Source organism: Rhinolophus hipposideros, assembly GCF_964194185.1.
Source record: "Rhinolophus hipposideros genome assembly, chromosome: 12".
NCBI lineage: Eukaryota > Metazoa > Chordata > Mammalia > Chiroptera > Rhinolophidae > Rhinolophus > Rhinolophus hipposideros.
Genome location: NC_138058.1, coordinates 69861847 through 69889227, shown reverse-complemented (window position 1 = coordinate 69889227; position 27381 = coordinate 69861847). Strand labels below are relative to the sequence as shown.

Here is a 27381-nt window from a genome sequence, read left to right as displayed (position 1 = left end):
TCCTTTGCCTCACCCTAGTGATTCCCTGAGACCCTGCCCCACCCAACTTGTGGACCCACCCAAGCTGCTTCCAGTTGTTTTTCCATATAAACTGCCTGTTTTGGCTGATGCTGTGGACTGTCCTAAAATCTCTCAAAGGGTCATAAACCCCAAACAAGCAGCACTGTGCGCTGTACGTCTTGCTAAGCAACCCCAAGCCTACAAAAATATTAGGGTAAGGAACTTGGTGAAAAGTTTGGGAATTTTGATAGAAAATAGGTTGTGACTTAGAAAAATCACCATTTTAATATTAAGGTTCACAGGACTTCATTTGCACTCAGAGGCTAGTGAAATCTCAAATACACTGGAGACAGTAAACATTAGCTAGTACTGAACCGATAATTTTAGGAATGATTGCTATTTTGAACTCAGGTTAAATATGTTCCTCAAGGGGCTTTCCTTAGGCAACAAAAACGATATTAAGCAGTGGTAATCTTTTCTTTATCATAAGAGAGCTTGGTGGATGCCAGATTTTCATCATAAGTTATTGTTTACTGAAACACTGCAGTTAAGAAATTAGTAGCTCTGTATATTATATTTGAAGGCCACATAGCACAGGGAGAAGATCCACCTGGCACAGCTCTAGAGGGCCTTTAATGTACATTTAAACTACATACCACAGGGGGTCTTGAAGTGTGACCCCTGAGAAATCCCACTCAAAGGGTGGCAGAAACTGATCAGAAGTGTGCCCCCCAGGTGTTGACCATGAAGTCCTCACATCAGAGTTGCAGGAAGTGGGGGAATGACTCACTTTATTGTCTGTTTCCCATCTGTATACACTAAGCCCTGAATTAAGCACTTACCATGTAATAAATTTGCTGACTCTATCTATTCCTTTCAGCCAGTGGTCACCTGTGCACCAGGCGGCTCTTACCAACAGATGAGGAGGAGTCACATATGCTGATGAGCTGTTCTCTGCACATAGGCTGCTCTCACTTTTGCTCACCGTCCCTCCCTTCCTCCTCCTCCTTCTCTTTTTCTCTCCCCCCACCCCATCTGTCTTCTCTGCTCCTATTCCTGCTTGGTGCCCAACTCCTGATTTTTATTTTCTCTTTTGGTATTTCTTCTGCCCCTCACACGATTTAGATATCTGGTCTTCTCAACGTGATGTGAAGATTTTGTCAAATTATCTCTTCTCCTTGCTCTTTCATCTCAGAAATGCTCCAAGAGGATAATTTGTCACAAGGCTGATGCTGGGATCCAAGCCCTCTCTTGGGTTAAGAGCTCAGACAGACTTTCCAATATGTCACGAGGGGTTGGAACTCATGGTATCAAGGGCGATGCTAAAATAGCCCTGGATATCTTAGTCACTCACTATTTCAGGGTTGTTGGAGGTGGGGGTAATTCCCTTTCTTTTTAATGAAAATGAGTTCTTTGTGGAAGGATTGACCACCTCTGAGCTGATGGCAGTCAGACCATCCCACCCTCCACTCCTCATCCCATCCTGGAAATCTACTCAAGCAAACTCAAGCACAGATGGAATGCGTGCATGTGAGTACACACCCACTTATGCATCTCAGGATCTCAGTGCCCGTCTAAAAGGTATTGCTGCCTTTATTCTATAGAGAAGGTAAGTCCCTAGGGGCTCAATGAGAGAACTGGTGGTAGCCAGCTGCGTGCTGATTATTTTGTGCCTGGTTTAATGACCTTATCCAGCCTTCTTGCTTCTGCATTGGGATGTTATGGAGTGGGAAAATGCTTAGTGAAGTTCTCGAATCATTAGGAGGATTTTCAACATTTTAAATCAAAGCAGACTTAATAAAAGTGTCCTAATAATATCAGTTACTTTCTTCATATATATATATATATATATATATATATATATATATATACACACACACACACATATCTATCTATCTATCTATCATCTATCTATCTATCTATCAAGTTAAACAGAAAATAACTGATATATATATATATATATATATGCTGAATACCAGGCTTAGACCTAAGTGGTACCTTTATAGATATCACGTTCTTGTGAGATGAAACAGACAGTAAGTATGAAAATTAATAAAGAAAGATCAGGACAAAGAGTTATAAGTGTTTTGAAAAATAACATAGGATGATATGGTAGGGAGTCCCTAAGAAGGAGGGCCCTTTATTATAGGAGATTAGAGTAGACATCTCTTAAAACGTGACAATGCAGTCAAAGCCTGAAGACAACAATGCAGCTTAAATCATGCTAACCCAAGGTGCTCTGGTTTCCAATGTGGTACTTACAGTAGAGAGCACAGTCATGGGTTAGCTTCATGTTCTGTGGGGTAAACTGAATACCTTAGGCAAATCATTCTGTAAATTGATCTCCACCTCTGAATTCTAAAATGAGGGACTCTACAGTGGCTTTCTTGCCTACCTTGTAAGAGGATTGTGAAGATGGAATGTGATAATGCTAACTGGAACTATCTGCATATTTAATAAGTCACATCAGTGTTACTTATTATAGAGAATGGGGAGATTATATTTGATGCGTGCAAAGGATCTGTATGAATTAGGGGCTCTATACACGTCATGTCCTGTCATTCTTAGACCCACTCTGTCTCTGTCCTACTGGCATTATCTCCATTTTAAAGATAAGCCAACTGCTCATACCGGGCAAACCCAACTCAAAGCTCTATATTAACAACTCCCATGCTCCCCATTGCCATATCCACTGGTTCACAGATTATGTCAACTCGATTGGCAACAAGTGGCTTCTAGAGTATAATACCAGACGTGGAATAATAAGGAAATGGTCAACAAGGGCCGATTGCCTTCTATTAAAGGGGATCAACACAGCACAACAAGGGTGCCTGAGCAGTGGGCAGGCCAAGAGGGACCTCGGCACAGAAAAGAGAAGGACTCTGACAGTGGGGCCGATGATCAGACCATTTGGTGATGAGCGGACTTCACCAGATCATTAGCTTACTAAGACCGCAATAAAATAACACCACGACACCAGAACACCCTCTCTCTTCTCCCCCTCTCTTCCTCTCATTTTTCCCTTCAACTAAACATCACCATTTCCGAAACTGCTTAATATCTCATCGGGGGTGTACATTTCTCACTGACGTGCCCACTTAGACACCTGACAGTGTAACTGCAGCCAACTCTTTCTCCGCACAGACTGTACACTGGGTGCTGAGGGAGGCCCAGGTACATGTTCCAGGTTTTGCGTTTTTGAATAGCTGAGGAGGGCAGAGGGGTTTCGCCTGGGACACGTGCAGAATGACAGTTGCAGATTGCAGTTGCAGATGTACCTGTACTTCTCAGCTCTGACAAGGGAGTGCTGCTTATCTTCAGATGCTGAGATGGGCATCCGGCTTGATCCTCTGTGAATAACCATCCCCAGAAGGATTGCTGTTGACATTTCAGGTTCTCTCCTTACCTTTTTTACATTTTGAAAGTAGGATTTTTATGAAGACGCCCAGACTACCTGAGGCTGATTAGACACAGTTAACCATGCATGCGCCTGAACGCAGGATAGTATAGCAGGGCGGCGTCCCACTCTCCAGCTTGTCTGTGCTGATAGTGGTGAGAACCCCGCGCGCTTGCGGTTGGGTACCAGTTCCCTTTCTGTCTGGCTGAGATGGTCCCTCTGCTCTGTTGCACGTGGTCCGGTCTGCAGAGAAGCGCAGGCTTCTGACTGCAGGGCCTTCCCTGGGTCTCCGTGTTGCCTCAGCCTTCGCGCCAAGTCCCGAGGGCAGTGGGCCGATGTCTCCGCCTTGCTCGGCATGTCGCTTCCGGAGTCTGTCACAGCAGCGGCTCTTTGTCTAAACCAAAGTCTGCGTTTTCTCTGCAAGATCAGTCGTTCTGCGACCTTGCGCAGGAGGAGAGACCGTTTAAATCTTCCTTTGGAGGGAAGCGTCACTTTGGGCTTAGAATCTGAACATGGGGTCCCAGGCTACTTCCGCGGCAGCGTCATTCAACAGCAACCGAGCAGCCGCTTCTCAAGAGTACTTTGGAGGTGTTCTTGTTTAGCACTTCATGCCTGGTGTCATCTGGATGGCATTAGCAGCTGTTGGAACACCCCCAAACGGTGACTCCATCCCGTCGGTCCCTGGCCACCTTTAGGCCACATGTCACCGCCTTATCTAAGTCATGTGGTACAGCTGCAAACCAAGCAGTTGTGAACAGTAAAACTCCACACCATGGGCACTTATCATGCTTGGGAGAAGCAGTTACAAATGAAAAAGAATGACAGCAGAAGCTCTGTAGCCGCAACCCTGGATTTATAGATGGTGGTGGCAGCCTCGGGTGTGAAGGCTGGACCTTGCCCATACAGATCAGGGGCCAAGGATGCGAACGGGACAGGTGGGTCTTCAGGAGGCCTGGGGAATAGCTGAGTGGCAAAAGGAACTTCTTCCGGAGACTGCACAATCAACAGACCAACTTAGGAGGAGAAATGACTGTGCCACCTGCCCTCTAGCCACACTGGCAAAGCCCATGGGTCAACCACGCCCCCTCCTCCCACCCTGAGACTGTCTGGCCTCCTCCTGATGGGTGAGCATGTTATTCACTATCCTGAAACGTACTTTTTTTCTTCTGCATGTGAAATTCGGCTACCATCGGCTGGACATGTGATGAGCCACTTTAGGGAAAATGCAGCTTTGCTGTACACGGTAAAGTCAGTGTACTTTCTCCACTTTGTTCATGAAGACAGGGTTTTGGTTCATTTGCAGTACAAATGTACGCCTCTGAGCTCTCAGAAGATCCTGTGTACAGATGGAGGTCTGGATCGATTCTTCTGTCATTATTTTCATCAAGTGTAAATAATAAGTCCTGCTAATTAGAACATTCTCCTTCCAGACCCAGCATACTCATTTCACCAGAAAACGCAAACATATGAAAGATTTTTAATGACCTTATCCTTTTCATCTCTAGCAATAGAGAGGAAATGGAAAATAAATATATCATGCTTATTGCCTCAGAGTATGGTTAGCTTGTCTAGAACTGCATTTAATTTGATTGTTAGCTGTACGTCTATGTCACTCTGAGTCAGCAAGCTCATTTCCAAAGTGATACATGTTCTAATTTTTTCCAGCTCTACAATGCAGCCCTACCTCCTTTGTCCTTCATCTTGATTAGAAAGGTGATATGAACCAGAGGGAAAGACATCCACTTTGGAATCATCAGACCTTCCTTCAGATCTCAGCTCCCCAAGTTACCATAGGGAGCCTAAATGATTTATACTTTCTTAGCCTGTTTCCTTTACTATCAAATAGACATACACACTCATGTTTTGTGATGATTAGCAAATGAGATACAATATTAAAGAGCCAATTGCAAGTCTGTGATAGGAATTATTTCTCAGTTCAGATTTCCTCTTCCTCTAAGGCTCTGCCTACTGGAGATGCCCTCTAAAGGTATATCTCAATTTTTCTTTGAAATGCCGCCCTTTTGACATTTAAAAAAACAAACAAACAAAACATACAGTCTGTCACCATTCCTGCTTACTTCTTAATCCTTTAATCCCTGTAGATTCTATTCAGCAGGTTTCCAGCTTTCAGCCACTCCCCATCCTTGGCAGATTCTCAGCTGCCACCAGACCAGTCAGTCTTCCTAAGACAGCACACTATCCCTATCTTCTGATCCAACTTGGTTATGGTCCTATTGCCCACATTGGTGAGTTTGAGAGTTGTCATTTATTTGCTAATTTTATAAAAAAAAATTTTATAAAAAAAAAGTGTGCATTGATCCCTCGGATCTGCACACACCCTTGGAATGTTCTATGGGAACACAGATAAATAAGATCATGAATCTAGTGAGAAAACAGATAAAAGTAAGTGACTTGAGTAACATACTCAGCATACTGATAAGTACTGTTCTAGAGTGCTGGAGATTCTCCCCAACTATAAATCCTCATTTTTATAAAAATGGATTTTACTTGACTTGACTTCTGTATATTTTGCCTCACTGGTGAGAATTTTGGATGAATGTAAAGGGTCTCTCTGAGTTAATGACAAACAATTATTTAGTGAGACCATTTAGCACCCGATGCAAATATTGGATTTCTTGGAATAATGTGAATGCTCATGGGCAGGAGCTTTTCCTCATTTGTCTCTGAATCCTCAGACAGAACAGGATATGATCTGCTTTTCCCAATAAACGGATGGGTGATGAATGGAAAGAGGCTTTGGATACAGATATTGAATTAAATCTTAGCTTTGTTAAGTAGCAACTTAACAAAGTAGGAGCTTTGTCAAGTAGGAGCTAGGGATGAGACTTCATGTCCTGGAGACTCAGTTTCCTCAGTATAAAGTAAAGCTGATAAAAACTACCATCAACAATTGTTGTATTAATTAAAATAACTAATTAAATGATTGAGGGCTTAGCACACAATCGGTGTTCAAAACTTGTCAGTTCCCTTCTCCCTCTCCTTCCACTCTGAACATTCACTGAAGTGACACAGATAAGGCAGCTCTGGCTGTGCCTACTAACTAACTAAGGAAACATTAGTTACCCGCTTCCTCCGTCCACTATGGATGACCAAGATGTTATTTAGAGCTTTGCTTTTGTGTGGCAGCAGCTAGAGTGAATCGATACATGTCAACTATCCCGTGATCCAGGCAACATTCAAACACATTCCTCTGAGAGCATTGCTTCCTGAGCCCTCATTACTTAGGGACCAAAAATCAGCAGGCACAGAAGTATAGTTTGTCATTTAAATAGTATATAGGCCTTAAATCTAGTTGCATAAAGAGTTACTTAATTAAACATTAATGAGTGCTAAACCTGCCTTCTGCTTGAACTTTTTACTTAGATTTTACTCTTTCCTTTAAAATATTGAACACATCTCCTTCTCAACCCAGGTACATAGGTCTTTTGTATATTTGTTCTGATTTCACTGAAATGTTAACTTCGCCTCAGGCTTTCCAAAAAGTAGAAATTATCAAGAACTTTAAATTCCTTTCTGCATAGACAAGTGGCAATGAGTAGTTCCCACACTATGAAACTATGCTATGTATTTATGATTTTGGAAAATTTCTTTCAAGTCACAAGGTATCATGTATATGTGGGAGGTGCCTGAGAAGATGAGAGACCAGATATTCAGGCCACTCATCCTGTTTCTGGTTGGTGATGTAATTTAATCTCTCTACACCATCTGAAACGGTAGCAAGGCACTTGGAAATTCCTTAGTGAATTGTTTTTTTTTGCAATTAAAAGAATATGTATAAAGTTTGGAATAAGGAATACATATTTTATACCTTATATTTTTCTTTATGTTTCTTTCACCAAAGATTCAAATATTAAAGCCCTAAATTCTCAAACAGAGACAGAAAGATGTCTCAGGCTAGGAGCAAATGGACTGTCACATGGCTAGAATCTGGGCTTGCCATGATAACGTTTGGCAACTGTATCAGCCCCATCCTACTGATACAGTTACATCCCCATCAATTCTGATACATCCCCAATCCAACATCAATTCTGGAGGATTAGCGAACACTCCCTCTTCCCCCCTTTTTTTTCTTTTATGTCTTCACTCAGCTCACAAGTACTGGGTTCCTACAATGTATTAGTTACTACTAAGCATCAAGCACTATCATGACTATCCAAAGAAGAGAAACAAGTGATTCTCCCAAGAGTATGAGGAGAGTCCAAGAGACAATGTCTCCAGCTTTCACTCATTTTATCTGCTGTTACAATAGGAATAGAGCTCTGTGATTACAGCCAAATTAGATGTTAGAAGGTGATACAATTTTTTTTAAAAAAGAGGCTGCCATTGAAAGCACAGCTTACTAAGGAAGCTAAAATGTAAATATGTTGGTTAACTCAATATAGAAAGAAATAAAGGCTCTAAGAGAACTTCAGGTGAGGAAGTGTGTGAATTTGGAGGAGAGAGAGATCACCCCCTTCAGTGTGGAGACTTGGCAGCCTCTGCTATCCCCCTACTCATTGTTGAGCCAATCCCATACAGTGGAAGCCCTACCCCTCTGCTGGGTGGGGTCTGGGGCTATGGGTGTTGTGATTCTATGTCTCAGTATCATGGTAAGCTCCATTGCTTTCCCTTCCTTCTAACATACCAGAGGTCTGCTTGGTCCAAATTCACACTGGGATTAGAGTCTGGTCCTCAACACTAACCTGCTTGACGAGAGCTAAGAATCTCTGATCAATTCAACCCAATGCCTACTCCCAGAGAGCCTGAACTGCACATTTATTGTTTTTGTCTCTCCAGAACTCACAATCCCGTCCCTCAGACAGCCACTTTACAGGTTAAACAAACAAACAAACAAAAAAACACAAACAAACCCCCCACAATTCTTTGAGATCAAGATATATATTGTCCCTTCTGCCATCAGCAAGACACATCAGGAATGTGGGCAGCCATCCCCATGGGAGCTTCCAAACTGGGGAATGGGAAATGATAGGAAAGCAAAAATGTCACAAAATGGTTATCTTATCAAAATTTAACATCTCTTTTTTTATTAAGCATTTTTTCTTATTATTGTAATTTTTTATTTGACTCCACAGTTTCAAAAACGTTGATTCTGACAGCTTTATCCCTCTTAAAGATTGCTTCAGTTGAGTTTCCTACTCTGCCATTTTCAGTGTTATCATTCTGACTTATCTTTCATACAGCTACTTCAGATATCTTTATTAAACTGGGTGAGTTGCAACATGTCATATTTCCAATAACTTGGGATGAGATAAGCTAAAAATTAGGAGATGTTTGAGGTCAAGAAGATGGTAAAGTAACTGTATAAAGGGGTAAAATGCATAATTATGTAACATCTATTGTTATGAACTGAATTTTGTCCTCCCCCCAAATTCAAATGTTGAAGTCCTAATCCCCAGTACCTCTAAATGTGACTGTGTTTAGATATGGAGTCTTTAAAGAGGTAATTAAGGCAAAATGAGGTTACAAGAGTGGGCCCTAATCCAATATGACTGGTGTTTTTAGAAGAGGAGATTAGGACACATGTATATACAGAGGAATGATGATGTGAAGGCCTGGAGAGAAGACAGTCGCCATCTACAAGCGAAGGACACAGATCTGAGAAGAAACTAACTTTGCTAACACCTTGATCTTGGACCTCCAGCCTCCATAACTGTGAGAAAATATATTTCTATTGTTTAAGCCATCAAATCTATGGTATTTTGTTATGGAAGCTCTCTATAACTAATACACCTGTCTAGCAGGGTTGCTCCAAAGACATAAACTGAACACTCATTTAGTTGTGTTAATCTATGAGGAGGACTATTTAAACAACAATAATAAAAGTTTGTTGAAAGGATCATAAAGGCAAAGAGAAAGGAACAGTGCCAAGGCGATTTTGGAAGGTGAGAAGCAGATGAAGAAAGCCAAATTTTAACTTAGCAAAAAAGAAAGCCCAGAAAGTAACCAAATTTATTTTGCATCAATCCAAGAGATTTGGGAATTAGTGGCTCCAGGTATATCTAAGAAAGATGAAGGTGGGGCTGGACACAGGAGTAGTTGTTCCTATATATATGAGACACTTAGAAATTTATCACACTTTATCACACTTCTTGCAGCTTGGTTATTTTCCTTCTTCCTCACCATAGAAAATGAAGATTTAGTCTCTGCAGAGGTAAAGCAAAGAGGGACAAAAGACAGATTTGAAAAAGATTTACAAAAATCAGAGGATTAAGGGAAGCTTGCACAACATTGACATCTTTTGCTTTTCCTTCTATTGACTCCCAGAATGCTAGGACCCCAGACTAAAACCTCTAGGAAGATTTCATAAGGTTTCCCTGGGGAATCAAGAGAAAAGAACTAAAGATATTGGCAATGGGGGATTTTCTCCCCCCAAATGGCCAAGTCAGATCATGCCTTCAATCAGATTTATACATCTAAACTACAGAACACAAAAAAATGAGTTTAGTGACAATTTTCTAAACTCTCCCATGTCATATAATTAGTATAATCTAGATTCAGAGGAAAGACTTTAATTCATTACAGAAACAAAGGACTTAAGGAATTAGCGATCAATTTTCATACAACAGCCTATGGCAGACGGCAGCACAAGACCATAGATAGACAAACCACCACAAAACTTTAGTTCTGTTCTTCAGTATCCTAATCTTAAATAGTACTGGACAAGTAAGGATCACCAGACTTTGAGGAAGTCATTAAATGTGAAATGAAGAAGAAACAACTGGAAAAAATAGTGACTTAGAGAAAACTGAATCTATAGATCCTTGCAGCACAAGTAAAGATGAAATAAAAATGTAAAAAATAGAAGATGAAGATAAGCAAAGTACAGGATGAGTGCAAATGCTCCAATATCTGAAGTATAGGCTCTCCAGAAAGACAGACAAGATAAGCAGAGGTGAGGAAACAGTCTAAAGAACAAATTAAGAAATAGTCTCAGAACTATTTCTCATAGTCTCAGAATTATGAGAATTTTCATTTCGATAGGGCTCAGCATAACAGATGAACATAAATGCATAGGTCTTCCCCAATGTACATCATCTGAAATGTCAGAACTGAAGACAGAGCAGATAAGCTTCCATTCAGGAAAAAACTAAAAGTGGGTTTCAAAACCTGGGACAAGAATCAGGATTTTGTTGTTTCCTCTTCAGCAATATTGCAAGTTAAAATAAAGTACATCTTTGATGTCTAAAATGGTAATTTCTGACCTAAAATTTGTTACCCAAACAAACTATCAATTGTTAGATTACAGCCACTTTCCGAAATCCAATTTTTCAAAAATGTTACTTATTGTATCTTACGAAGCTACTAGAGTATGAATTTAAACCCAAAATACAAGAATTAAGAAATTTTAAAAGATAGGAATATCAACATCTTATTTTAGAGCTACAAAAGTAGATATAAAAAGAATCAACTCTCTCATATATATAATAATATATAGTAATATATGTAATTATATATATATGAGCTCTGTAGAACTGTTGAACAATTTCAATTATATTAAAATATAATTTTGATAAAAATAAAACTAATTTTAAAAGTAAATGGGATAATATAGTTAAGGTCCATTGCACATCATACAGTATTAGTACTTCTACTTTCTACCTGATTATCTAACTGCAGGACCTTGAACAAGTCATTGTCCTTGTTAGGTTTCAATTTTCTAACTCAATAAATGAGAGAATTGACCTAGATTATAACCCTTATTTAAAACTCTAGGATTTTATTAATCTACTTAATATTTACTAAGACTTTAGTGTAGTTATACCGATGTTGTCTTTGAATATTAAGTTTTTTTCAGTCCCTAATTTTAACTTTTCCTTATAACCTTGATATTAAAGCAAGCAGAATCTAAAATATGCTTGCAAGTTGTTTTAGTGTTATAAAAAAATGATGCGATAGACTATGTAGAAGAATGTAAGCTTTACATCTTTCCACATCCCATAAAAAGTCAATATACCTCCACTTTCCTTATCCTAGTGAGAGAGAAGTGGCCCCTTCTTTTTAGAGAGGGTAGGCCAAGTGTATCAGCAACAAAAGAATTCTCTGCAGTCTTAGAAGTTGGCTGCCACCAGAGCAGCATGGCAATTTGACATACATAAATCCACTTCACAGTGTCTGGTCCACAGTAGACTTTTAATAAATGCTAGTTTATAGGATCATAAATCCACTGCATATATTTTGGGGCAATTTAGAAGGAAAAATGCTTCCAGAGCTATGGCAGCCATACACTACTGGCCAGTTCACAAAATGTTTCTCCTAGAAAGAAGCTTGTACTCCCCACTCAGTGTCCTTGTCGGGACTGATGCCATGGTAAATGTTTCTGACTTATTCCTTTCCTTTTTAACTCTTCACCTCTCTGAACTCGTTCTTTGTCCTTGCAAGTAAATCAAAGGGAAATTAAAACTGAATTTTGGTATGATGGCTGGCAGGAGCTGAAAATGGGAGAGCTCGTGAGTTTGGGTGGTTTCTACCACCCCTCCACCCCCCTGCCCCATGCACTCAATTTAATTAATTTCAAGTTCAAACAGATTTATTTATACTAATATTTTACAGAACATTTTAGTGAAGCTTTCTTGATTTAGGCCAATTTCTAAGTGCTTTTCTCTCTTTTATTTTAAAAGAAACTTGAGATTCTGGTCCCTATTAAAGAGGAAGAAAGCATCATTGATGTCCAGCTTCCCTCCAGCTACCCTGAATTTGAGCAGACTGCATGACTCATCTTTCCTAGAAGTACAACAATGAGATCATCGTGTCTGTTTCCTTCCCACTCCAAGTACAGTTGAAGTGGTTTCCTCTGTGTTAAGAGATTTTTTTTTTTCTTTCTGAAAAGCCCTTTGCTTGTTAATACACAACAGTTTAATCATATAATTGGGGCACAGAGAGGAAGAAAATGCAGAGATCAATAGACTTGTTTTTCAGGCAGCTCAGTCCCTGTCTCCAAAGCTAAAATTGTGTAAATGATGGAAAGAGACAAATCTCTATTTTTCTAATACCTTTTCTGACAGGGAACTCATCACTTCCAGAGGTGATTAGTTCTGTTTTCCACAATTCCCTTAGATTTTTCTTGCTTACATGGACCTAAAATCTGATGACCTATGACCTTTACTTGTCAGCCTGACCGCTGATGTCTAGAACTGAAGAGACTATGCCTTGCTTGAGTCCAGCTGATATCCTGTCAGGTATTTGGAGATAACTACCACATCCCATGATCTGTTCTACTTCAAGTGTAGAATCCGTAGCATACGGTTTACTTTACTTCAGACATTTAATTCTACTTCTAGATTAAAAATTTGTCTTGAATTAACAACAACAACAATAAAAAACCCTCAAATATTTTGTTTCAAATTTCTTTAAATGGCTGTTTCACCATATTGATTAATTGTTGCCACAGAATAGGCAAAATATCTGGGTAAATATCTTTTTCATGAATTACGTGGATAACTTGGTGTTGTGGTAAAATTGATATCTAGACCATGTTATGATAAACTATATTTGAGTATTTCTATTTTTTTTTAATTTCTTACTCCATTCCCGAAAGATGGTGTTTAAATCAAGTTACTGCATGAATTAAATTTTAAAATTCACAATTATTAGTTTTATATTGCTTGTGTATAAACAGAATGTAACAAAATGTATAATACTTATTTTATTTTTCTAGGATGTTAATGTTCAAAGACCATCCTACCAGGACATACTTAGATTTCCCTTGAACTTGGCTAGAATGATAGATTATCCATAGTTGCAAAAATAAGGTTTCCTGAGCAAGCAAAAAAATAAACAAAACAACTGAAACAAAACAGAGCATTAAGAAAATATCTGTGTCGCTCAAATAGCATTCGAGCTATACATTCATATATGAAGAAGCATAAATTAAATGGAAGTTTTAGATATTCCATCTGGAAAGAAACTTGTGACTTTCTATGTAAGTTTATGGGCACCAGTAAGTTAATTTTGAAGTGAATCTTGAAAGTATAGACTCAGGACTTTAAAGCTAAAATAGAATTTAGAGATACAAAGAGCACTGGACTGAGAGGAAGACACCTTGGTTTGTAAGGTGACTATGCTATTTATGAGCAGTGTGGCCTACCTAAGGAGGTTATAATGCTTTCAGACCCTGTTAATGCAAGAGTCCAAGTTTCTGATAGTCTTGGCAAACTGTGGCCATTACAGAGCCTTTCTACACTGAGGGAACAGAGGTGTTAAAATACATGGAGAAGTGCTAACCTGGTAAGTTTGGAAAACAAGAGGTACCCAGACCTAGGTGAGCCTTGGTCCCTGACATGACCAGGTTTGCAAAGAGAGATCGCTCAGGTAGGAATTAAGAGGACAGGGTGAAGTGAATGATGTCATATGATGATAATATGGGGGAGAATGAAATACTACGACTGAGATACATACAATATGCTGTGGAATGTGCAACTTATCCAATCAGAGAAGGTCATGTGCAGAAGGCCAAGTGTAATCTAAATATTGCAGTGTGACCTGGGGGCCCATACTTCCTTTCTGAAATGTCCAATAAAAACATTACACCAGCTGCTGAACACTGAATTTCTAGTTTTTGCATAAACCATCCTACTCATTAATTTCCCACAGACTATTCGTTAATCAGTTTTCTTCCTCCTTGATCAAATTTCTACCTCTGAGATCCTTTCCTCCCAGCCTTTTCTGCATCGTCCCCAAGGCAAGGTCACCCCATTGTCAAGTGATGTTTGTGAAGAGCAGCACCGCAGGTTTGCCCTCCCTCAGGGGGATTCCCAGACAAAAGCTCACCAGACAGCCAGGACACGTTCTGTGCTCTCTCCTCTAACCCCCTTACCTTCCACACCTAGAAAACTCAGCCATAAACTTTTCCAGTAATAGCAGAATAGCTATTACCACACTTCCCAGAAAACTTTTCCAGCTTTTCCCAGAAAAGTGGCTCAGAACCGATTCAGCCTTAATCATTTTCAACAGATGGGGCAGACAGAGTGGTCCTCACATATGCTGGATAAGTACTCATTTAAACAGCTGCAAAAGCAGTGCTAGGCTCACAGTGGACTGTCAAAGACTAGGCAAAATGGAACTGAACTCATTTGCTTAGGCTGGGTCCACTGAAAAGTGCAGTGAGAAGTCCATGAGTTGAATGTTCTCTATCAGCTCTCCTAGATATAGTCTCTTCTTTCCATTGTGCCCCAGGAAACCAACATACCTTCTACGTCATCATGTCTCGTGACTTCTGACGTTAGGTTGGCTTCAGCCAATCAGAGAACCTAGCAGGATACCCAAATCCTGAGAAGAGGGGTCTGAGGTTTTATCCTCACATCTCCTGTCCCCATCAGGCCAGTGATCTCCACCAATGCACAGCTGCCCTCCTGGGCAGCCCCTCCCGGGCAGCTTCTCTCCCGTGGCTCCAGCTCTCTTGGCTTAACTTTGCTGTCTTCTCTTGTCCTTCTAGGCCTAGAGGCCATATCCAGCTAGGAAGAAGACTGTGGTTGTGCCTTATGGGTTCTCTTAACCCTGCTCACATCTCTATAAATAAGCCCTTCATTAAACACTCTTTGCTTATCCCTTTAAGCTTGTTTTCTGCTAAGACCCTGATTGCCACAGTACCTGTAGAGACGTGATGATGGTAAAATAGACAGGTGAACATTTGTGAGGCAAACATACATTTGATGCTTTTGGAATTATACTGGATTCAGAGTAAGAAAACCTAGATTCTATTCCTTTTCTGACACATACCTGCTTTGTGACCTTGGCAAAGTTAATTTTCCTCTCAGAGACTCAACTTTCTCATCTGCAAAATGAGGATAATACTTACCTCACTGTATACATTAAATTATTAAAAACCTGTTATAGCCATTGGCTGCTTTTTCCTGAATTGCCATCTCTTTTGCTTTCTGATAACATTTTACAAATAACTAATTACTATATGGATTCTTCCCACTATGTTTCTTTCCCAGCCAGTCTCCCAATATCACTTGGATTTACTCTTCACTTTCCTTCCTTCACCTCCGAAACCTCAAAGGTCTTGTAAGCAACAGCACTGGCCCCCAAACGCTGATCCAGCGAGTTCAATATCTGTGTTTGTGAAGACCACCCAGACTTGGAGCTGTCCGCTATGGGGAGAATGTTTCCGTCCACCCCCACCCTCCCAGGCCCACCAATAAACCCTTTCTTTATACTCACTTTTCTGAAATGTAATTAAGTGGCTTGGACTAAGTGCCTTGTTTAACTTTAAGACTCGCCTAAGTATTTTCAGAGCTTTTATAGGAATGCCTTCTCTGGCTGCCTCCAGGTTGGGCCTGGAAGAGTTTGTGCTTAAAGATTCCCATCCTGACTGGACTAGATTCCTCCTTCTCTATTGAATTTACTTGGAAAAAAACTAGGGAAGAAAAGCACAACAACTTCTCTTCATTAAAAGAGAAGGTAAGTAAAAATGTAAACTGAAATATTTATTGAAGGACATTTAATAGATTCCTTTTACTGCAGTCTAACTGAGATAAAAGCAGGATTTTCATGAGATGCCCTGAACCACTTTGGGACCTCAGTGTCCCGAACCATTCTGAAACCTGGTTTTCTCGTGTCTAAGATAAAAATAATAATGTGTACCTCGATGGGGAAGTCACCGATAATGAAGGACTTGAGAACAATATTTAAGCAATCATATGAGAAAGCACTCACACAGTGGCACCCAGCAAGCCCTCATAAAATGTTTTGTGAAGTATAACGTGTTTTCTTTTCATAGTATATATGTTTTTAAAGTTCATTGTGAGTCCCCTTTCTACATTTGAACTATTTCCACCAGCTTTCCTACCAGACAGTTTCTTGATCGCTGATGTGTTTACAGTGCATAAACGAACTGGTGACTTAGAATCTATCAAAATTATGAATAAAAAAATGAGTGCTTCATTAGAATGCATGTGCAGCCAGAAAGCGGAGATCGGATGCTTCTTCTCCATTTAGTAAGCTGAGTGGCATTGTAATCATAATGAGAGCAATAATATCTACTACTCATAGGAGCTCACTCAGTGCCAGGCACTATTGTAAACACCATAGATATTTAACTCATGGAATCCTCATGCAAACGTTACGAGGCAGCTATTATTACCCCAGTAACAGGTGAGAAAACCGAGGTATAGGGTTTGACTTTTGTTGTAGGGTAATAATGCACTCTCCCTGCCCCTCCCAAAAGGTGTCTAGGTTCTAATCCCTGGATCCTTTGTTTATTTTTCCATACCTGGCTAAAGGAACTTTGCAGATGTGATTAAAGTAAGGATCTTGAGATGGGGAGACTATTTTATATTATCCAGATAGGTGAAATCTAACACAAGGATCCTTACAAGAAGGTGTCAGGAGGGACACTCAGAGAGCTATGTGATGATAGAAGTAGAGGTCAGAGTGACCGTGAGCTAAGAGATGCAGGCAGTCTCTGCATGCTGGAAAAGGCAGGAAGAGGATTTCCCTCCAGAAGCTCCTGAAGTCACACGGCCCTGTAGACTTCTAGATGTTAGCCCAGTAAGGCTGATTTTGAACTTCAGACCTTCAGGACTGTGAGAAAATTAATGCGTGTTGTTTTAAGTTAATGAGTTTTGGGTAACTTGGTAGAACAGCAATAGGAAATTAAAAAATCCAGTGACTCACTCAAGGTCACACAATTAGTTTGAGTGAGAGTAAAGGGAGCTTGAATTCTAAACAAGGCAGTTGGATTCCATAATCCTCACATTGAGCCACAATACATTACTTCTTTCTAATTTTGTTAGCTTGTATTTAATTGACATCAATAATAATGTCCATCTCACAATGCACTTGTAATTATTATTAAACATCCTGAAACATGTTGTGGTAAATTGAAAAATAAAAATAAAAATGTGGCTACAGTATTTGCAGCCCCATCCATCAAGGGATGGCATCTATTTCCTCCCTCCTTGCATCTGGGCTACCTTGTGACTTGTTTTGGCAAGAGAATGTGGTGAAAGTGATGTTGTGCAAACTCTTGTCGTTTCTGAACTTGCATCTTGGAAAGCCTTTGCCATCATAAGAACAGCTCAGTCTAGTCTATTGTAGGATGAGGGGGCATATGGAGAGAACAAGGGGCTCAGAGTAACAGCAAGCATGAAATACCAGACCTGTAAATGAGACCGTTTTGAAAATTTCTGTCCCAGCTACACTGTCTCAATACAGACACATGGTAAAGCCCAGGCAAAACCAGCAGAGCTGCCCAGCTAACCCACAGAATCCTAAGAAAGAATTAGCACATTATTGTTATAAACCACTAAATTCTAGGGTGATGAGTAAAAAAAAAAAATAAGATACATGTGTAAAGTGCATAGAATATAATTTATTTTCCCCCTTTCAGTAAGAAAATATTCAATTCCTAAGAAAGCCAATTGTTAAAGCAGCAGCAAATATTGATGCGATGCTGACTGAAATATATTTCCCCTCTCAATTCCAGGTGCTGGAAATACCACACTAACGAGAGAAAGTTACTCTCTCCTGGGGTGCAAGGGATCTTATGGATTTAATTTTCTCAATAATCTACGTTGAATCCTTATTTTCAGATAAGTACATGGAGGCCCAGAGAGAGATGGAGTCTCTTGTCTGGGGTCACAGAATCAGAAAGAAGCAGAGAAGTGTGTGTAACCTAGATTTGCCTGGCATCAAAGCCCATTCTTTTTCCAAACTCAGCTGAAAATGTTCTTAGCAGCACCTATAGACATCAGTTTGCCCTTGTAAATGTATCCAACTAGTTTTCATCAGTGAGTGGAAAATAGCCAAGACGTAATATTCTATGAAATCTTCCTTAACACTCAGAATCCACTGGTAACGGTTGCCAGGCAAAATGTCTTATGCTAAAATTGCCTGTCTTAGAAGAAAATGCTTTAAAAGTTGTAAAGAGCCTCCTCCTCTCAACATGCGTTATAGTGTTAGCTTTGCTCTTTTCTTTTCTCTCTCTGAAATACAACATGAAAAAATCTGTATGTTAAATAGAAAACTCTGATGTAAATTGTGATTGGAGACTCTAAAACAATTGAAGAAGGAAAGATGTAATAGGTTGAGATGGTCTGTTATCCTTGCAAAATCCACTTGGAAACACACACAGAATATAGGGGAGGAAAAAAAAAAAAACCTTCTGGTTGTTTTCTGTCATTTTACTTGTCTCATTTTTGTCTTGTCACCATTTTCAATCATAAGGAGTGTGTGAGAAACACGTTGGCATGAATTCAGAAATGAATGGAAATATATCTAAGAAATATAAATGTACCTCTCATAGAAAAAGCTGTTCACAATCTACCCAATATAATAAACTCATGTATTAATTATTTTATTATTAGAATACTTTTCAATATTTTAATCCCAGAAGAGTACTACAGACTAATGACGAAAAAGATTAAAAAGATATTAAATAAGGGTAAAAACACCCATAGTTCCAACTAGAGATGATTATCCTTGACATGTTGGTACATTTCTTTCTAGTTTTTAACATATTTTGCACACTTTTTTTTTATATTGTGGGATAATTTTGTATCCTTTACAATTTTTATTATAAGAAGATTTTAAAGTTTATTATAAACTTTTCATAGAGATCAGTAATTGTTAGCATGGACTGGTACAGTTCCCCTCTGCTTGAGGATGTTAGAATTGCCTAAGTGTGTTTTTTGGCTGTAACAATAAGGATGGGGGATATTACTGATATTTAGCATCAGGAGCTGAAGAATGCTACACCTCTTATAATGTGCAAGAGAGTCTTGAAAAACAAAGAATTCCTCCATTCAACTGCCATTAATGCCTCAGTTGAGAAGCACTGAATATAGGGTACTATCGTAATTGTAAAACTCATTCATTGCTATGGGACTGCAAAATGGCACAGCCACTTTAGAAGACAGACTTACTAAAGCTAGACATAGTCTTACCATACAGTAACACAACTGCTTTCCTAGGTGTGTACTCAACTGATTTGAAAACTTACATTGACACAAAAACCTTCACGTGAATGTTTATAGCAGTTTTATTGATAATCATCAAAAACTAGAAACAACGAAGATGCCCTTCATTAGGAGAATGGATAAACAAACAGTGATTCATCCATACACAGAATCCTGTTCAGTTATAAAAAGGAATAAACTATCAAACCACACAAAGACATTAATGAGTCTTAAATGCATACTGCTAAGTAAGGGAACCAATCTGAGAAAGCTACTTAGTGTATGATTCCATTTATATGACAATCTGGAAAAGGAAAACTACAGGGGCAGTAAAAAGTCCAGTGGTTTCCAAGGTTGCTAGGTGAAGCACAGGAGAATTTCTTGGGGTGCTGTAACTATTCTGTATGATGTGCACCAAAACCTATTAAAATTTGTATCTCAAAGAGTGAACTTGAATGTTTATAAATTTTAAAATATTTAGGAGAATTAAGGATCCAAGAATGGAATGTAAACTTTCACAAAATAACCTAACTGTATTACAAATATATGAAATAACCTTACTGGAGGGGTTGGGGGAAGTTGTACACCTAGGACTTGGAAATGAGTGGTGTCTGTAAGGCTAAAGGCAAAAGACACCATATAAAAACACCGTATTCTAGATGACAGAATTGTTCCCCATGGGAGTTCAGGGTAACAATTATGAATGCCAAAACAATGCCAAAAATGTATACATATTTTAAGAAAGGAAAAAAAAAACTATTAAAATTGTAATACAATGAATGACACTAGCATTCATTTGATTAACACGATCTTTTGAGCGAACGTCATACTACACATTGCTACCGTAATTCAATTCAACTTTGAAACATAATACATACATAACATCTCTTAAAATGTGTATACATTTTTTGGCACCCCTGGTGTGTGTGTGTGTGTGTGTGTGTGTGTGTGTGTGTGTGTGTGTGCACGCGCGCACACGCGCGCTGGAATTGAATGAACCTGGAGCACCCTGTAATGTTAGCAAGTAAGGAAGTGCTCAATGAGGAAAAAGAGGAAGAAGAAAAAGGAGGTGGAAAAAAAGGAGGAGAAAAAGAAAGGGAAGAAGTAGACGGCTCATAGGAAGTGTGCCAAGGAGATGTAAAAACCAGCTGAAGGAGACCCGATGGCCAAAGGTAGGGCAATTTCAGAAACAAAATAAATAAAGTAGTATTGGATTATAAATCAAAGTGTCTCTCCTCTCTGATTTTAACTTATTTGTTTTTAGCATTATTTACATTTGAATTATTTTTAAGTTTAAATATATGTACATCAGTATGTACTCATGGATATCTATATCTATATACATACATACATATATACACATCTATACATATACATAAATATCAATAAGTGATTGACTAAATTCAAAAATCATGAAGAAGAGACAAATGGCCCACACCTTACCCTCAAGGAGGTGGAGTGTAACGTCCCTCTCCTTAAGTGTGGGCTGCATGACTTCCTTGCAGACGACAGCACAGAAGAAGAGGGAGAACAATTTGTCACAGAGAAACCTGGCCCACTCTCTACCTCTGCTGGATCAAGGTCAACATCAACAGCACAGAGTTCACGTTGGTAGAATGTACCCTTGCTATGATGCAAAGAAAACGAGACTTTATCTCTGTGGTTTTCCTCCCCAAGTCCCAGAATATAAAAAAGCAGAAGACTAATCCTAATGGATGGATGTTTTACAAAATACCTGACTAATCCTTCTCAAAACTATCAAGATTATAAAAACTAAAGAAAGTCTGAGTAACTGTCACAGGCAAGGGGAGCCTAAGCAGACATGGGATGTGATCTTAGAAAATCAAAACAAACAAACAAACATAAAACATTATGTGAAAACGATAAATTTGGAGTTAAGTGAATTAAAAAAAAATGTCAATTTTTGTTCAGAGTTGTCACAAATATACCATGAGTACATAATGCTAATAACAGAGGAAGCTGGGTGTGGGTATATGGGAAGTTTGTGTACTATCTTTTTAAAATTTTATGTACTTCCAAAATTGTTCTAAAATTTAAAGAGTTTATTTAAAAATTGAAACTCAAGGAGGCAATATGACTTCTCTGAATGGTTTTTCATAGGGAGCTATCAGTCCTTGGGTGGCATTTTGTAAATTTGGGGGGATGCTTTTGTTGTCACAATAATCAAGGGGACATTATTTAAATTTAGAGGACCAAACAGGTTTGCCAGATGTTCTGCAATGTGAAGGACTATTCTGAACAAGGATTGCTTCTTGAATCCTCTGGAAGTGTATACTCATGCAGGAAAAAAAAAAAAAAAATCCAAAAACTTACTCATTGTTATCTGTGCATAAAACTCAACTTAATTTTACATATAAGTACACAGTAGTTTTTCATGATGTTAGTCACAATATATAAGTGCATTTCTTGTGTATTCGTATATTGAGGGAAGTTGTAAATTCTTTTCTTTGGAAGTTTGCTAAGACTTGTTCACTATATTGGAAAATCACATAACCAAAAACATCTCTCCTAATAAAATTTTAATGTCTAATACAAACACAGAAGTTCATTTGTGTCGGTAGCTTTCACCTTTGCAGTGAGCCTACTCTAATGCACAAGTAACTAATACGTTATGTTGTTTAGGGTAGTTATTTCTAAGTATTTATGTTTTGAAACATCTATTATCTTATAAGAAGTTCCTTCTATTTCTTTGTTATGTTACATGAAAATACTCTATTTTCTTTTTAAAAGTTTGTGTGTAGGGAGGTTATGTAATTTATGTATTTATTTCCAGATGGTAGAGAAAGCATTCAAGTATTTGTTATAAAACAGGGACATTTGGATCTGACAGGGTCGGGAACCACTCAGTATAACTAGGCTAGTGTGGAATCTCTGACAGAGTCAGCTAATTGTTCAGGAGAAATTTGAGCTACTTTTCTGTAGTATACAGTTATTTCTGGGAAGTGGAAACCCAGTTTGGAACTCTGTTTTCAAATCCTTCTTGCCTCTTCCTAAGACGATGTGATTAGTTTTCCACATTGGAATATTGCAAGGTGGATACGCTTTCTCCACCTTCTGCTTCCCTGGATACAAGCAGGGGGCTCCACAGAATTGGGGGGATGGATCAGCCACAAGCTAGAAAGAGCTAAATCTCAGAATTAAGAAGACGAAGACTTGCAGACCACAGAAACATAATTGACTGTTCAAGAGGCAGAAATTAATTGTGATGTCATTGAAATTTTGGGATTTTTGTTATAGTAACTGGCACTCCTAAACCAATACACAGAATACCAACTTCATTATCCACGCACCTAAGTGAATCATTTACCAAGCCTAGACCACCCCACCCCACTTTTTTAATCTCTAAAAGGAGGCTAAATATAGTAATAGCCTCACAGAGTTGTTGTGAGGTTTACGTGAGATCATACTTACAGAAGCACTTGAATTTAGTAAGCCCTAAGTAGATAGATCCCTTTGTCTATTCATTGACTTCCTTATTCCAACTTGTTTATTTATTTACCTGTTCTTTAACTTCTAACGCCCAATCATAAAGTCCTAGACCTCAAGTTCACTTAACTAATGTAGACCACTAGGGCTCCGATGTGGGTCTGTCTAATCCAGAGATTACCAGGTCATATGCTCATCCTCCTCATTCTTTGCATTAAATGCGTAATTTGAAACATACATAGCCATTACTTTCTCTCTGAGCCAAGTCTTACATACCAAGGACTCTGTTGGATGTTTTGCTTCATTCATTCATTTAAAATATTTAGTCTTTATTTCTTTTTTTTTAAATTAAAATTTATCGGGGCAACAATGGTTAGTAAAACTACATAGGTTTCAACTGTACAATTCTGTAATTGATCATCTATATATCACATTGCATGGTAGAAGAAGGCAAACAGGGTCAAATATATGGTGATGGAAAGAGAACTGACTTTGGGTGGTGAGCACACAATGTGACAGATAGTGTTTATTTGTGGATGAAAACTTTAATTATTGTTAATGTGAATCCTATTTTCCTAACTCCGGAGAATTTGCAAATTAATGCAGTGTGGATGAAGGAGAAGTTCAATGTTCAAATTCTGTTGGAACCCCTTGCGTAAGTTCCCAAGGAGGCATCCAGACTTTGTATTTTTGCCCTTGATAAAAATGTGGGCATTTGTTTAAAAGTCATGGAGAAGCTATGAATATGGAAATGCTGAGGCTAATGCCAGTGGATACGTCAGCCATTCAGTGTTTCATTCAGGGGCACGGCCCATAGACCCAAAGCACTTGCGACAAACCTTCTCCCTAAATGCCATGCTTCCTATAAGCAAGAGCCCAACAGTCTTTTCTAACAGATTACTTTGTTTTCGAATAACACATTTTTCCAGACTTCCCAAATCATCCATTTTTGGGAAACAAAAAATGTTGCCAAAATTGAAGGCGTCTGCATTTCTTGCCAAAAATCTTTAAATTCTAGGTTATCACAGAGTATTGTTCTGTACACCATGAAAACAATTGCATTTCTTCATATTAGTTACATGGAAGCAAATTGTTTCATTGCATCTTAAGAATTTTCTAAAGCATGGACTTGATAATTTCCTCCTCATCTTACTGATCTACAGTGGTACATTGTTGCCTACAAAAATACTTTCAAAATGTTTTGGGTCAAGAATGTCTTTGAAAAGCTCATCACAGTTTTCTACTATTGTCTTCCCCCATTAAAAAAATGCACACATGTCAACAAAATATATGACATTTTAGGTGCCTTATGGACACCTAACATCACCACGTAGCCCCCAGGACAAGACTCTCTGACTTTTAGGATAAAGGTCCACCTACTGAGACTCCTTTAATCTTTGGTCTACCCCTCAGCTTCCTGTCCAGGCCCTTCTCACTCCACTGTGCCCTACACCCCCTTCACATTGGTGGGACCACCCTCATGTCAGGTTCTTAATACTTCCAGCACTCCCATGCCTCTGTGCCTTTGCACTTCCTAATCTCCTTAACCTGGGAAAGTCATCCTCTCTCTACCATCCATGTGATTCATCATGTATTCCTCCAAATGTTGGCTCGCATTCCATCTCCTCTTGAAATCTGGTTGTCCAGGTATATTTTCATGCTAACTTCTCCATGCCCTGATAGCGTATCTGTGTTCCTCTGTTAAAGTACTCATCACTCTATATTAATTCTGCCCCTTCCTGGCGAAGGACTGAGTTCTACTAACATTTATATCCCTAACCTCTAACATGAAGTCTGATAGAAATGGAGGTGTCCAATACATCTTTATATACTGAATAAAGGAATGGTCTCCTTTATATTTTAAAGACAGAGAGGGTTAAGCTGAAATTTGAACAACTGAAACACAAACAGCTCCCAGCGTCAAGAGTAAGGTGTCAGCACACTTTACCAGTGAACAGTGATTGCCACGCTGATTTAACTAATTTGTTTCAGGTCAAGTCAGAGGTTGGGTCAAGAGATGAAAACGTAAATAAAGTGCCTGTGCTAGAGTAAGACACAGTGGCCGGTGACACTGTCAGGGGAACAATGAAGAGCAATTTTAATGGCTTTCAACGGTATTTTATGAGATGAAAACATGCTACAGGCATGTTAGTTTAAAAGAAAGAAAAATAGAAGCACATCTAATAAGCAGAAAGGCTGAGCAGAGGCTCAGGAAGGATGTGGGTTGCTGTCCTCATCAGGGGACAGAAGTTGGACAACAGCAGATATTCTTCACACATCTGCCTCTCCCACTGATAAGAAGGTGAGACTCTAAAGAACATACAGACAGACAGGGCAGCTTTCCCAAGCTATCGCCCCTTCCCTTCGATCGCACCCCCAGCCTCTCATGTCTGGTGCACACCTAGCTCTCGAGCACACCATCCCCACTGCCAAGGCTGATGACGACGGTGGGCTGACCCTGGACAAGAACTCAGGAGACCTGGACTCCAGTACGCTCGGCCACTTGCGGTGGGACAGACGCTGGGTGGGTTACGGACGCCTGGGATCCTGGATTTCATCTGTCAGTCTGGGCCACTCATGCCTCCCTCATGGGAGTGGAAGAGGGGAGATAGGTGCACTTGTGAGCATTTGTTACGTGGTGTGAAGTTGGTTGAAGCCATATGTGTATCTCCCATGACAATCAGAGCTCCTTGAAGGCAGGGGCCAATTCTTACTTATTTCTACTTTCTGAGAACCTAGACTATGACAGACAACTACTAGTCACTTAAGAAAGAGGTATTTAGTTACTCGAAAATGCATTCTTTACTACAATAGTGCCTTGAGAATAAACTGCGGTGTATTGGTGCGTAAGAAGAGGGACCGCTTCCTATGCAGACAAGACGCAGGCTGCTCGCACGTAAGACGTTAGAAAGCAATATGAGATGATGTGTCCATAAGTCCTCATGATATAGGGCAGGGATATTTGTTACAGTAACTGGGCAAAGTGCTTCATGCACTTTTTAAGTAAATGGAGAATAGCTTCCAATGACAAAAATAATTTTTTATACGTATCAAAGAAGTTATTCTCCCACTTCATCAGGAAAGCTGTATGAGTTTGACTTTAAGTCGCTGGATGGAAGTTCTGTGAGTTCCAAACACAAATACAGAAGCACAGTTATTAGTTTAGCAGAGACATCTGTTTCCAACTTCCTAAAAGGAAGAGGAGAGCAGGCCAATGTATATACATATTTGAAACACAGCCTGTGGTGCACACATGGATACAATATGCATTGCTAAAAATTTTCCAAGGGGTCTAATGTCCCATTTGGTCAGGAGAAATAAGATGCTGGAAACCCGGGATACAGGAAAATGAGTAAGTACTGCAACCTCCTCCTGAGAACCTCGTCTCTAAGAGACAGTGATGAGACGACCACTCCTGGCCAGTGCGAACCAGATTCTAGCCATTGGAGCTGATGTCTATCTGGGGGTAATGTGCCACCTGGAAGGACACCATCTCTCGGAAAGGAAGAAAAGTGCCTAGGTGGAGGTGGGAGGTGGTAGTGGAAGAATTTGGATATAAGATTCTAGAATTCTGCGTTCTGGCTTTTTTTTTTCTTTCTTTCTTATTTGATCTATGACTTTGGAAAAGGTACCTCATCATTCCATCATTCTGGGTCTCAATTCTTTCATCTGTAAACTGAAAAACACTGACAGGAAATGGATCAAGGTTTCTGGACTCCAGATCTCTTTAAATAATAATATTCTGTAAGTCAATAAGCAAGCTACCAATAGGAACGAGAATGCAACTCAAATTTCCTAAGCAGTATACAAATTGTTTTAACAGATTAATCACCTGGTGCTTATTAAATCCCAACACCCTCCCCACCACAGGTATGAGGGATGTTATTTAGCTCAGAAATTCAGAAATTCAGAAATTGCTGAAAAGAATCACATCCTTTCCTAGTCTCCTACCTGACACAAAAGCCCTAATGCCCATGTGAGCACAAAAGGGAGGAAAATAAGCTGAGAACCCAGATCTGCCAGGTGTGATGTGACCTGGGAGAGACGTTTTGATAAGGGTTTATAAATGCAACAACAAAGGGAAGTTACTTTCTGACATGGAGAAAATAGAGCAAAATAGGACACAAAGTTAGAGCATCCTGAGAATTCTTATTGGAACCTAAATCTGGTCAGATTAATGCACTGAGTAATAGGACAGACCAAATAGAATTTTTTTTCATGTACTCTGCCATGCTTCTTAGCTGCTATATTACAAAGAACACTGAATGAATGAATGAATGAATGAATGAATGAATGAATGAATATAGGCACATGCTCCTAACTTCTCTGAACTACAGTTTTCTTGTCTATGATAAAGAGAGAATAATGGTTACCTTACTGTTAGGTGTTAAATAAAACCAGCAAATAAAAGATCTACCACAGTACCTACATTTCATAATAGATTAAAAATTATGAGCTTAACTATGCTGAAGAATTGTCTTTGCAAACAATTCCTTTTAAAAAAATGTGATGTCACATCAGTCTGCTTTCTAGACATTTCCAGCTGCCTTTTCTTGCTGGGCCTACTGTTAGCCTCAGGCACTTAGGTTTGCCTGGTCCCTGCTAGTCATATTTTAA

At 39.3% G+C, this 27381-nt stretch overlaps 1 long non-coding RNA gene across 2 annotated transcripts; it reads left to right on the top strand.

Moving 5' to 3' along the window:
* The first annotated feature begins 1352 nt into the window (after window positions 1-1352).
* Window positions 1353-20390, top strand: LOC308505778. Of its 2 annotated transcripts, none has more exons than XR_013994620.1 (3): window positions 1353-1530; window positions 15690-15820; window positions 17847-20390. It is a non-coding gene; the product is annotated as an uncharacterized lncRNA (long non-coding RNA). The 2 variants fall into 2 exon arrangements; XR_013994621.1 differs by lacking the exons at window positions 15690-15820; window positions 17847-20390 and adding exons at window positions 8921-9070; window positions 12037-13954.
* Window positions 20391-27381: the final 6991 nt, after the last annotated feature.